Consider the following 13,940-nt stretch of genomic DNA (forward strand, 5'->3'; position numbering starts at 1 on the left):
AAAACACAGTGATTATGCGGGTGGGCAGGGGCCGAAGTTCTGTAGCATGTACAGTAGGGGATGGCAAAGGATGTGGTTAAAAGTTCCACAACCTTAAAAGCGAAATGGTAGGACCACTCACTCATTATAGGGTTTAACAACCAGAGTAAGGCCTAGCATGGGACATGATGGTGGAAATATGAGGTATGGATGCAGAACATTTAAGAGGGATTGCCCAATGAGAAATCCCAGATGTGGGTAAGTGACCCTAGTTAGCGAGTGATATCGGCCAATAAGAAAAGCCTCAATATCTTTGTTGAGCATGGAAAGAATTCCTAGTTAAGAGAGTGGTATGGTGCATGCTTTGTTAAGCTAAGGGTGTGGACTCGGGTAGTGCACGTTATTGGTTAAAGCATGAATTTACCCACTATGATGTATGGGTATATGGGTTATACTTAAGTCATGGCGATAAGCGGAGGTTGGCTGGTTAAGGTAGTAGACCAAGTGAAGAATGGTCGATTATGGTTAGAGGAGCTAGATGATTGCTTCCCATATAGTGCGAGTATGGCTATAGTCGATCGATAATGAGATGTTATCATAAGGATCAACTCAAGCTATGGATGTATGTGATTAACGACGAAATGTCATGGATGCATGGGTGTCAGCGTGCCTGATGGGCATTAGAAGTGACATTGCTGTGATTGATCGGTACTAAGACATTGCTGTGTTTGATCAACGTAAAATCGTGACCATGTGTGATTGGAAAGGGAAACGTTGTCGTGTGTGATCGACGTAAAATCATTGTTGATTGATCAATGATGCAATGTTGTCGAGTTGATTGGCATTGTCGTGTTTGATTTTGGTTTGATGTGGAAATAGGAAGTTAACTGCAAAGTGAAGCTTAAAAGTAGTTGAAATCCATCGAAAGGATGGACATTATTGCGGTAGTCAAGTGTTATGACCAGCAACTAGTCGTGGGATTTGGCAAGAGGCCAAAGTGGCATTAGTGATGAATATCCTCAAGAGTTGGACGATCAGTAGCCTAAGCGAAACCTTGAGTTGGGATAGTCCGAGAGAATGGTGAGTGGTGGCTAGGCTATGAGATTCTCGAATATGGGAGTTTGGTGAATAGCTCGAGGATGTGGTTATCTTGGGCAGGAGAGAAAGGTGAAGAGAATTTTGAGAACGAAATTCATTTAAGAAGGGTTGGATGTAATACCTGGTATTACATGGTGCTGGAAAAATAGGATTTCTAGTAATTTTAAAGGACATTGAGTGGTCCGAAGAGCCCAGGAAGTGAATTTTGAGTAATTAATTAATAAAATTTACTAAATTGATGGCAGGGAATGCCTCGGGACTTGGATGTCCTAGGAGGAGGGCATGAGATTAGTGAGCGTCTCGAGGCAAAGCTGATGATGCTGGAAGAAGTTTGACCGAGAATAATTTTCGGAATAAATTCTGTATAAGCCCAAGTGGGTGTTGGAACCGAATGGTCGTAGGGGACCTACAGGAAGCTGAGGGGACCTTAGGGGTGGTCCAATTTTGCGAGTAAGGCAACCTTGAGGTGTTTTAGGGTGGAGAAAAGGTCTCGTTCAGGTGTAGGGACAAAATCGATTTTTTTTTGAGTAAATGTCGGTCATTAATTTTGGAGAAATCGATATTTTGAGTGGCTTAAGGGTAATTAAATTAAAGCATTGGGGGGTCCAAGTGTATTGATAAATGTTTCCAAGTGAAATTAATGAAAATTTAGAGGGGTAAATATGTAATATATATTGTGGCTTGGGTGCTATCGACGTTCAGAATTAGCCGACCATGATTCTTAGGCCCGCAATAAGGAAACAAGCCAAAAAGCAAAGAAGAGGAACGAAATATAACGTACACGGAAAATTTTTACATGGTTCGGCCAGAACGATGTCTGGATTGTTCTCTAGTTATTCTGGCAAAGTAACAATATATTATTATGGTTGTTCTCTCATTTTCAATAGTTTTTTTGACTCCTATTTATAGTGAGGGGTGTTTACAATTACACAAAGTCCAAAAGTATAAGGATGACATCATGGAGACAAGATGTCGTTATCAATTCCTTAAAATTGGGAGTAGGCTCTGTATTACCAGGGAACTAGTTTGCCTTAAATAAAGTAGGTGGGTCCTTGCCTTCGGTTATTTAGTAGCAATATTGTTATGCGAGCTGAACGGTTAGGCCTGCGAGCTGGAAGCATCACTGGGAGCTTGTTGGAAACATTGCTTGGAGCTCGCTGGAAGCATTGTTGGGAGCTTGCTTGGTTTCACGATCTGAGCTCGGGTTTTAGTGATGGCGAGCTTGCTCTAACAAGCTCGACTTAGGCCTACTGGGCTTTAGGCAATTGGGCCGGCCTGCTGGGCTGAGTCCAGCCCATAAAAAGTGGTCCGAAAAATACCCATAACACTAGCCCCCTAGCTCGCAGTGCGATTTTCGGACTAGGAGCTGATGTACGCCAACTATTCCAGCTATCCATCCGCCTTTCGGACTTCTGCCCAATCGCTTCAAATCTCATCGTTTTATGCCGCATGTCTTGTTTGAGGCGCTTTTAGTGTACGCATTCCCCCATTACTGCACGTGATCATAACCATGGGACCCACAAACAGTCGTGTAATTGGTTAATACAGAGCATGCCATAAGTTGTTTTGATCCAACGGCTGAAATCATTTCGAGCTGAAAGTATAAATAGTAGAGAAATCCTTCCATTTCCCTCTTCACGCTACTTTGAAATTTTGTTCTTGCTTTCTTCAGCTCCGAAGCTCTTTCTACGATGAAACTTTTCCTACTACAGTTATTCAGTCATCTATTATTACCCAAAGGTTGCTCCAAGTTCTCGAACCGGCAAGAGATTCAGTGATAGGTGAGCTTCCTACATTTTTCGTTTCTTTCTTTCGCCAAGCCGTCCATCATCGATTAATTGTCGATGGTTCTTTGGTCTTACTGATTCTGTTGGCGTCACCTCCATTTTCTGGTGCACCGATTTGAATTGGTTTGTTAGGTATTCTTTGAGCCTTTGGGCTAAAAAACCTTAGGATTAGTTTTTCATGGAGTACCAGGCTTGTAGTTTTAGCTCCTCCACCTTAGGCGGCACCCTGTTACAAAGCATATGACCTTTTGGATAGGGAGTATCTTTAGGGTTTTTTCAGTTCTTCGAGGTTTGGTCCCCAAGCTGAGGCTTAGTTGTTCTTTTCATCCTCTGTAGATGTCTGATTCTATTCAAGGAAACTTTGGTTAAAAGCGCTACAACCACATCATAAGGGAAGACGATACCTCAAACTCTGAAGATTGCCTCGTGATAGAGATGCATAACCCAAGAGAGTGAGCTCGCGAGCTGCGGAGGTTGCAGAAAGGACATCTTCAGAATCTGCTCCGACTACCAGCGGGCAGGTTGCTGAAGGAAGTGAGGGGCAAGAGGTCTTCAAGCAACTCCCTTCTAAGGTTAAGTTCCACGAGGTAGGGACCTGCACTCGGGAGTTTCGGTTCCCGAAGAATTGCCGAGTGTTTATCCCTTCCCCGAGTTGCCATGCAGCCTAGCCCCCAACTGGCTTCATAGCCATTAGTCCCGAGCACGTCGAGTCTGGGTTTAGGTTTCTCGCCACACCATATCTTCTCAACCTTCTGAACGAGCTCAAGCTCGCACCCTTTCAACTGACCTCAAACTTGTATACCCAACTCACTTCCTTAACCATTTTATTCCTTAGGAATAAACTTTCTCCCCCATCACCGAAACTCATTAAATTTCTTTTTTCTTTCAAGAGTGCCAAGGACGGGCTATACTATTTGGTAACTCATCATTCACCCTACAAAGCCATTCTTCCCCAGGGCAAGGCCAAGGGGAAGTCTAACGTGGGCGATTACAAGTCCAGTTGGTTCTTCGTTTCTTACCCTTCGCTCCTGTCGCTTAAAAGATTTAGCTTCTCACTGACCCCGGGTAAGGGCATACCTGCTCGCACAGGTTCTTTTTACTTCATATATATATTTTGACATCTTCATTCTATTGTGCAGATTTTAGAAGCAGGAGGCCAAACTTGTCGGTTGAAGAGGTCAAGGTCCTAGAACTTCTCGTCGCTACAGGGTTAGGCTTAGAAGATCTCGAGCTCACGGACGAGCTTCATAGGGAACACCAGCTTGTGCCCCCACTTGATGCTGAGATCATAAAGGGGGAGTTTATCTAAGTTTGAGGAACAAACCCATTATGTCCACTTTCGAACTCACCCAAGCCAGCAACAGCAGGGGAAGAGAAGGTCCATCCGTAGAGATGGTGAAGTTGAATCTCGAAATGCCGAAGAAGTTCGGCATTAAACCAAGTGTTGCTTCATCCATGACCTCGAGCTTTAGCTAGTAGGGAAGGAGATTAGAACAGCAACAACCACGACCAGGACCTCAACAACAACAACAATGAACCCAATAACAACAAAAGCAGTGAGCTCTTATCTCCCATGATTGGGGAACCGGTCGAGCTCTCTAAAAAGAGGTCGTACAAGAGGCCCAAAAAGCTCCCTTGCTGGGTCGAAGAGAAGACCAGACTAGCAGCAGCGGCGGGAGGATGACAGCAGCAAGAGGGCCCGGGTCCCTGATAAGGAGGTAACCCAAGAGGCCATGGCTGGGGGGGTCTATTTCAGTGCCCTCTTGGATAACATGCCCACACTCTTGGGCTTGTCTGCCAAGCCCTTGGAGCTAGAAGAGATGAAAGGGACGGCGCTTTATGACTATATAGCCCACCACAGCTTCCTAGTAAGTTCTTTCTTTATTTCTTAGCTGCTTTGTTTTGTCTTTTCACGAGCTAACCCTTTTTATTTCAGAGACCTCTCTTGCTGCTATGAATCTTAAAGGGCAACAGGCTTATTTTGAAGGGTGGTTCGAGGAAGCCAACGTGGCCTTCAAGGAGGAAATAAAAAAGCTCGAGAAGGAGAAAAAGTCTAGCATTACCAAGCTCTTGGAGGCCCGAAGAAAATTCGAAGGCTTTGAGATGCAGCTATGAGATGCGCATAAGAGAAATAAAGACCTCGAAGAGGAGCTTCGCTGCTAGAAGATCTTATGGGAGACTTTCAATTTCAAACTCACCGATGAACTAAATAAGGTAAGGGAGGAGCTGCAGAAAGCAAAGGACGAGCTGAAGCTGGCTAAGGCTCGAGCTGAAGACTACGAGTGGATGGCAGGCCAGACCATTAATGAGATCAAAACAGGTGTGAAATCTCGAATAGACTAAGCACGCGAAGAATCCGTATCCGACACCTGCTCGGGGTTTCTCTACACCTTGTGGTTGAAGTATCCAAAAATAGACTTCTCCTTCTTCGATGAAGAGGCTGTCGAGGAGGTGAAACTATTTGTAGCAGAAGCTACTAAGGATGCCAAGGCTTCCACCTCACTAGATCCAAACGAGGTCGTCCCGCCAGCCGTCAGTGTCGAGGTCCAACTAGCCGAAGTATCTACTCCTCCTAGCTAGGCCCCTTTTTTTTGGGGGGGGGGGTAACACAAGTATTTTTGTTAATGAAATTGAATATTTTCTGAACTTGTGTCTTTTGCTTTAAATTTTCCCACGAACTCAAGCTCAATCAAACTTGGAGTTTAAATAAGACTTGATGAGATAATACTTGAGCCAATCTTCATGGTTTGACTTTAAAACGAGCTCCAGAAAGCTTATGTATATCAGGATAAGCTCGAAAATATAACTTAGAAGAAGTCTTCAGGAATATAAATTAAGAATGAATCTTTCGAACATAAGTTAAGAAAAACCCAAAGAATTCCCAGCTCGCAACTTAGCAAGCTTGAAGTAGTTCATCAACACTAGACATAATAATCAATAATCAATATGTATCCGGTAAGTCACGAACAATAATACTTAGGAAAATCAGGGCAACCCTTAGTTAACAGGTCTTGACGGAATAATATCCAAATCATATTGAAAACCTTGGCGAGATATGTCTCTAGATAGATCGCCTTGCGATCTCACCTAACAGCCATGGCTGAACAGCTCGTGATTGATGAACATAATAACTGACAACTAGGATACGTGTCCAATAGGTCGCGAACAACCGTACTTAGGCAAATCAAGATGAACCTCAGCTAACATGTCATGACGAAATAACATATAGGTTATAATAAAAACCTTGCCAAGATATATGTCCGGGTAGATTGCACTACGATCTCAGCTAACATATCGTGGCTCTTTTACAAATTTAACAGGTCGGCAATGAACACCTAGGTAGGTCACAGAACATGACTTGAGTCAAGATAAAAGGACCCCAGCTAGTGAAATTCCAACTTACATTGCCAGGCTATATGTCCAAATGGATCGTAGGCTGCCCCTAGCTAACATACCATGGCCTTTAATTGACTTGCATCGTCAAGCTATATGTCCAGGTAGATCATATTGCGACCTCAGCTAACACACCATGGCTTTTACAAGTTTTAAATGAGCAGAGAGGGAATGCCCAGATAGGTCACAGACCATGACTTGAGTCAAGATGAAAAGACCCCAGCTAGTGAACCTTAGCTCGAAATCATTAGTAGAATTGGTTGCTCACTAGGTTCCAAACCATGACATTAGGTCAAGATGAATGGTTCTCAGCTCTCAAACCACAACCTAAGGGGGGGGGGGGACTAATATAAATGCTCAGTTAAGCCGCAAACCATAGCATGGTGGTTAAGTTGAATGGGCCCCAGCTCACAAACCATGGCTTTTTCAACCCCTCATTTTAGAGATATTCAATCGAATACCAACAAGAATAAAGAGTAATAAATGAAAATTCATAGATTCCAACCAAAATTATGAAAATTAATTGCAACAAAAGGTTGGAGCATAGCTAAGAGTAATTACATTCATCACGGGTAAGGACGGAGGTGCTCTGCATTCCAAGTTCGTGGGAGAATAGCCCCATCCATATTTGCTAAATGATATGCTCTATTTCCTAAGTTCTCTTTGATGACGAAAGGTCCTTCCCAATTAGGGCCTAGTATGCCATCACTCGCCTTGCGAGCTCCGGGAAGTATTAGGTGTAATAATAGATCTCTGATATTGTAGCGTCGAATCCGGACCTTTCTGTTGTAGTATCGTGCCACCCCTTATTGATAAATGGTGACCCTTATGTGAGCTGTGTCTCTCGCTTCCTCGAGTAGGTCTAGGCTCCCTGCCAGCAGCTCGTTGTTGTCATTTGGATTGAAGGTGGCCTTCCAATGGCTGGTCACCTCGTTCTCTGTTGGGATCATAGTCTCAGACCCATACACCATTGAGAATAGGGTCTCCCCTGTGTTGTTCCATGCTATTGTTCGATAGGCCTAGAGCACTATTTGTAGTTCGTCTACCCAAGCCCCCTTTCTGGCCTCAAGCTTTGTCTTCAAGATTTGCTTGATTATCTTGTTGACAGCCTCGACCTATTTGTTGGATTGAGGGTGGTCCATGGCAGTGAAGCTCTTCTGGATCCCCAACAATTCGTAGAATTGGATGAACTGCTCGCTGGTGAATTGGTTCCATTCTCCATGACTATTTGTCGTGGAACTCCAAATTTGCAAATAATATTATCCCACATAAAATATTGTACCTTTGAGCTAGATATCTGCGTGAGATCTTTAGCTTCTGCCCACTTGGTGAAATAGTCAAGTGCCACTATGGCATGCTTACACCCTCCGCGACCTATTGGAAGTGGCCCAATTAGGTCCATACCCCAGATAGCAAATGACCATGGGCTGCTCATCTACTGCAGGTAGGTTGGCGGAGCTCATGGGACTTTAGCAAATCTCTAGCATTTGTCACATTTCTTGACCAGTTCTATGGGATCTTGCTTCACTATGGGCTAGTAAAATCCTTGTTGAAGTGCCTTTTATGCTAATGAAAATGCTACAACATGATTACCACAATGACTCATGTGAATTTCTTCCAGCACGGTTTGACAATCCATGCCATCAATATATCTTAGAAGCGGGGTTGAAAACCCTCTCTGGTATAGTCTATCATCATAGACACAATACCGAGCTGCTTGAGCTCGCAACCGACGTGCCTCCAACTTATTTTTTGGTAGCTTCCCATTTTGCAGGTAATCCAAAATGGGATTCATCCATCAGTCTTGGGGCACATCAATCATCATCATTTCAGTTCGCTGATATGTGCTCGAGGCAGCTAAGAACTCTACTGGTATGGCCCCCCAAAATTTTGCATCTCGGGCAGTCGCCAGATGGGCCAGCACATCTGCATGAGAGTTTTGAGAACGGGGGATCTGACGTATCTCATACTTCTCAAAGGAAGCTAGGAACTTGCATACTTTCTGCATGTATGCCGCCATTTTCGCACCCCTGGCCTAATATTCTCCCTGTATCTGATTAACAACCAGCTGAGAATCACTGAAAATTACTAGGGCCTCAGCTCACACCTCATTTGCTAAGCGAAGTCCTGCTAATAGTGCCTCGTACTCAGTTTCATTATTAGTGGTTGGGAAAACAAATCTCAGGGCACATAGGATGTTATGGCCCTCGAGGCTTATTAACATGACCACAACTCCAGCTCCTTGTTCGTTTTATGATCCGTCCACATATAGCTCCTAAGACAATCCTTCCAAATACTCGGCTTCCTCTTCAACTGGCCCAGTGAACTCAGCAATGAAATCCGCTAGTGCTTGCCCCTTTATCGTTGTCCTCAATTTATACTTTATATCAAACTGAGCGAACTCGATAGCCCACTTTAATAGGCAACCTGACGTGTCTGGCTTTTGCAAGATCTGCCTCAGAGGGTACTTGGTCAGGACTTCAATTTGATAAGCCTGAAAATAAGGCCGTAGCTTCCTTGATGCCATTATCAGACAGTACGCGACCTTTTCCATCGGCGTGTACCTTATCTTCGCACCACCAGGCTCTTGCTAACATAATACACGAGGTGTTGCACCCCTTCATCCTCCCCTTGAACGAGGGCTGCACTAAGAGCATGCTGAGACACTCCCAAGTATATAATCATTTTTTCTCCATCTATGGGCTTGGCAAGGAGCGAAGCTTATCCTATATACTCTTTCGGCTGCTGGAAAGCGGACTCACATTCTTCTGTCCACTGAAAGTCTCATGCCTTTTTCAGCAGCTTGAAGAATGGGGTGCATTTATCAGTTGCCTTAGAAATAAATCGGCTTAGGGCCGCGACCTGGCCATTGAGCCTTTGCATCTCTTTTTTTTGTACAGGTGACCTCATATCAAGCAAGGCCCTTATTTTATCTGGATTGGCCTTAATGCCTCTATTATTTACCATAAATCCCCAAAAAAATTCAGAAGCCACCCCAAAAGCACACTTAAGCGGGTTAAGCTTCATCTGATAGCTTCTAAGGACCTTAAACATCTCTCCCAAGTCAGAGACATGATCGACCTCCCGTTCTAACTTTACTAGCATGTTGTTAACGTAGACCTCCATGGTCTTGCCAATCAGTGCCTCAAACATCATGTTCACCAGCCTCTGATAGGTCACCCTAGCATTCTTCAACTCAAAGGGCACCATCTTGTAACAATAGAGCCCCTAGTCGGTAATAAATGAGGTGTGCTCCTCGTCGCTGGGGTTCATGGGGATCTAATTATAGCCCAAATATGCATCCATAAAGCTGAGGAGTTGGTAACCGGTGGTTGCATCCACGAGCTGATCGATCCTAGGGAGAGGAAAGCTATCCTTCGGGAAAGCCTTGTTCAAGTCGGTGAAGTCAACACAGGTCCTCCACTTCCCATTCTTCTTCTTAACCAAGACTGGGTTAGCAACCCAAATTGGTCTTGACGCACTGGTTTGTAGTTGGGATCTACATTGAGCCTGTGCGGCATAACCTTTGGGGCTATCCCTACCATATCCTCATGATTCCATGCAAATACATCGAGGTTAGCTTTAAGGAAATTGCTAAGTTGAGACTTTACCTCGGGAGCTAGATGCCTCCCTAGCTTAAGGCATCTTTCTTCATCCACGTCGCTAACTGGGATGTCCTCGAGCTCTTCTATTGGGCCAGTGGTCGTGTCATAGTCCACCTTGCAGGGGTCCAGATCGTAGCTAACACCCTTCTGGCTAGCAAGTCGCGTGTCACCTCCTGTGACGAGATTCACCTTCTTCCCTTTGGCCCCCATTTTTATGGCATCTTTGTAGCAGTGCCCTGAGAGGTGCTGCTCTCCTCGTACACATCCTATTCTGTTGGGGGTAGGGAACTTCACAGTTAGTGACCTAGAAGAGGTGACTAGATCTAGGTCGTTCATTGTCGTCCTCCTAAGCACGACGTTGTATACCAAAGGAAAGTTTACTATGAGGAACTTCGTCAATGTGGTGGCCTGGCGATCTGCATCTCCAATGGTAAAAGGGAGACTAATCCGCCTAACGGGGACCACCGCATCTCTTGTGAACCCATAGAGTGGCTCTGGGGATAAGGTCAACTGCTCTGGTCCCAGTCCCATTTGATCAAAGTAAGCTCTGTACATCACATTCACTGAGCTGTCTGTATCCACCATTATACTTTGCGCTTCGGCATTTTCGATTCGGGCTCGAATAATGAGGGCGTCATTGTGTAACCAATGGATATCTCTGGCCTCTTCCTTCGAGAAAGTGATATTCTCTATCATCCCCTTAACTAGCTTTGTGGGTGCAGCCTGCTCGTTTGACCCTGTCAATAAGACATGGTTAGCCTCACACACGTACCTTTCGTGGGACCTGTGGGAAGTTCTAGCGAGGTGAGGTCCACCATGAATTGTGTAGATCGTTTGAACTGCTAGTGAACGCTCATCGTCAGGGGGAGGCAGCTGCTGTACTGGTTGTTGAGTCGACTGATAGGTCGGTTGCACCATATAGTCCCTCAGCCGACCTTTTCTGATCAGGTCCTTGATGGCATCTCTCAAAGCCCAGCACTCGGAGGTATTATGGCCTGCCTCGTTATGGTATGCATAGAATTTCTCCTGTTAGTGTAGGTGCTCTAGACCCAATTAGATTGGGCATGTTATACACTGACAATTGTAATCATTTTTATTATTTGAATAAGGAGTTATTCAAATTCACAAGAAGTCATTCTATTAGTTTCTTGTTATTATTGTAATGACTGGATGAAACTAGATAGAAGTCCGTATGATGTATACTGTGATTAATCTATAAAGATGTGAGACATTATTAAACTTCCCAAGTCGTAGTAATGTCAAGAATGGACATTGACAATTGTGGTAAGACTTGTATGTGCTATGTTTTTGTTATATGATAGTAATGGGGATCTCACACCCATAGGCATGGGGATGCCTAGACAAGTACATAGGTGACCAATATTGGAGAACGTGTCACTGAACATGACTAGTCACGAGAATCCATTTTGGTTATATATTGATGGAATTCTCATACGAAATGGGTGTAACTAATCATTGGACCTGAGATTGTCACGATCATCTCATAAGAAGATCGGTATACTTTGATATTATTTCGATGGGCCTAGACAAAGGCTGCACGTGGGCGATCGTTGGGCATATCGTGAGGCTTATGGAGATGGGTGCATAGCCAAGATGGGATTCGTCTATCCCTTGATAGAGGATGATGTATCTAAGGTGTTTTCGATGGATATTCACTTTAAATCCATGGCCATGGTGAAAGAGATCAATAAGGAGTTATTGATTCACTTTCTGTTAAGTGAAGATATTCGGATGACCAAAGAAAAACTTATGTGATCATAATCAAGCAACACATTGCCAGACTTGAGATCACATAAGATACATTGACGAGAGAATCGAATTACATGATAACCATGCTGATGAAAAGTTATTTCCGGATTATGAATTCTTTTGAATAATTGGGTAGGCATGATGCCTTACTAGAGGCCAATCTTGTCTTATGTGTTCGTACCGACACATTGCCAACATATTCAGGAGCTTAATGAGTCATCAAAGATCCCTCCAATGAAAGTGTTCTGACTGGAGGATTTGTCTTGAATTTTTCAATGGATGAGATTAGAAGATAAAGAGCACATGGATTGTGCTTTCTCCTAGAGAGGAGATTTGTTTATTTGAAATGGAAGGTGGAGATTTAATTCTCCTTAAGCACATGGATTGTGCTTTTAATGAATGGTAGAGATCCATTCTTGAAAATGAAAAAAGGAAGTATATAAGGGCAAGTAAGGGAGACTTGTTTTCCCTTTGGCCATTTGTTGTGAGAATGAAAGAAAGAATGGAGAAGAAAAGAAGAAGAAGTAAGGGATCAAGGTAAGTCCCATTTTTCTTTACTTCATTTGGTATGCTTTGTGTGCAAAGTAAATTTCTTATTGGAATGCCATCTTAGATAGGAGAAGATGATGGTGGGAGCTCTCTTGAGATGAGGATTTAAAGCTTCAAAGAAAAGAATGAGGTAAGGGATGGTCCCATGGGAGGGTGGCCTTGCAATGTGTTGTAAGTATGGTTCATAAATGTGTATGTTGCATTTGGCATGTTCTATTGTGTTCACGAGACTTATGGCCGTAGGGTAGTTTGGGAACATGGTTGGAATGGTGGGTTGATGCCTCTAACCTTGGTGGGTTGTGAGGGCAAAGAGACCTAGCCACACTTGCATGCATTTGACATTATATAATCTTGGTATGTTCATATTTATTTTGCATTGCACCCTTACTGAGCTTAATAGCTCATGAGGTTTTTACCCTCACAAATAGGTTGTAAAGGCATGGGGAAAGTCAAGACAAAGTGGAATGGCATGGAAAAGCATGGGAATGAAAATCCAAGAGTTTATTATAGCTTATGGAAGCCTATGTTGTTGTGTTTGATTCATGTAAAGTAATTTATTTTGTTGGTTAAGGTTCGTTAAAGCTTAAGTCCATGGGTGTATTTTTAGTTTGGAATGTATGATTCTACTTTGAAAATGAGATTGTGCCTTATGGCATGTTGAAGCCTAAGTTTTGGTGAAAGTCTTATTTTTGGTGTGTTGTGGGAAGCACCAAAGAAGTTAAATCAAATGATTTTTGTTGTGAAAAGAGGCTTTTGTGATGTGAAAAGTGGATGTTTTTGATGCATGTATGAGGGGTAAGAATTCTGAAAAATTTGGGGTTTAAAGCCCAAGAAAAAAAAAAAGAAAAGAAAAGTGGTAGCAAGAGCAGGCAGCAGCCACACGCGGGCGCTCAGCTAGCCCACGGGGGCCCCGGGCGCGCTAGTAGGCCCCGCCGGCCAATTTTTTTCAAAAATTTGGAATTTTTAGGGGATTTGGGGCATTTCCTAATTGATTTTGGGCCCCGGAAGAATTTTCAAAATAAAGGGATTTTTTGGGCATTTTTGGAGATAAATGCCAAATTTTGAAAATGGAAAATTTTGAGTTTTTCCTCCAAAATTGGTAATCAATCATTGGATTGATTGAAATAGTGAATTTTATGAAGCCCGGTGAAATTCTTGGAAAGAAGAAAAATTAAAATAAGTAAGAAAATGGCGATTGGGCATCTTAATGAGATTTTTTTAGCCAATGCAGTGTGGTTAAAGCCCAATTCTGCTAGTGAATCCTGGGGTTGAGGGAAGGGAAGGCGAGCCTAATTCCCACCTAAGGCGTTTTGTGTTGAAACATAGTCTGCCCTTCACTAAAGGTCGGGCAAGTGGGCAATTCGGGTAATTGTTCACGAGTGGCACCCGTAAGTGGGAACGGGGCGTCACACTCCTACCGTAGCTGGCAAATCCTCCGGGGTGAGGGGATTTTTGGCAGTCTTTGGATAGCCTGCACATGAGCTTGGGGTAAGACCCTGACTGTTTCAGGAAGCTGCATAACTGTATTCTCCAACGCCTCCTAACGTTGCTTCCAGGCCTGGATCGTTTCCATCCCAGCAGTCGGAGTGACGGGTTGGACAGGAGCCCATGGGGTATGCCCATGGTGACTCCAACCAGCGATGGAACGGGGACACCCATTGCCGAAATAATTATCCCTCTGGTCGATAAAATATCCAGCAATTAACCGCAATGATTCTCTGGTAAATTGGCTACTGCATCAGAGCTTTGTGTGTTCCTT

This window comes from Diospyros lotus, chromosome 14 (assembly GCF_014633365.1).
Source record: "Diospyros lotus cultivar Yz01 chromosome 14, ASM1463336v1, whole genome shotgun sequence".
Lineage (NCBI taxonomy): Eukaryota > Viridiplantae > Streptophyta > Magnoliopsida > Ericales > Ebenaceae > Diospyros > Diospyros lotus.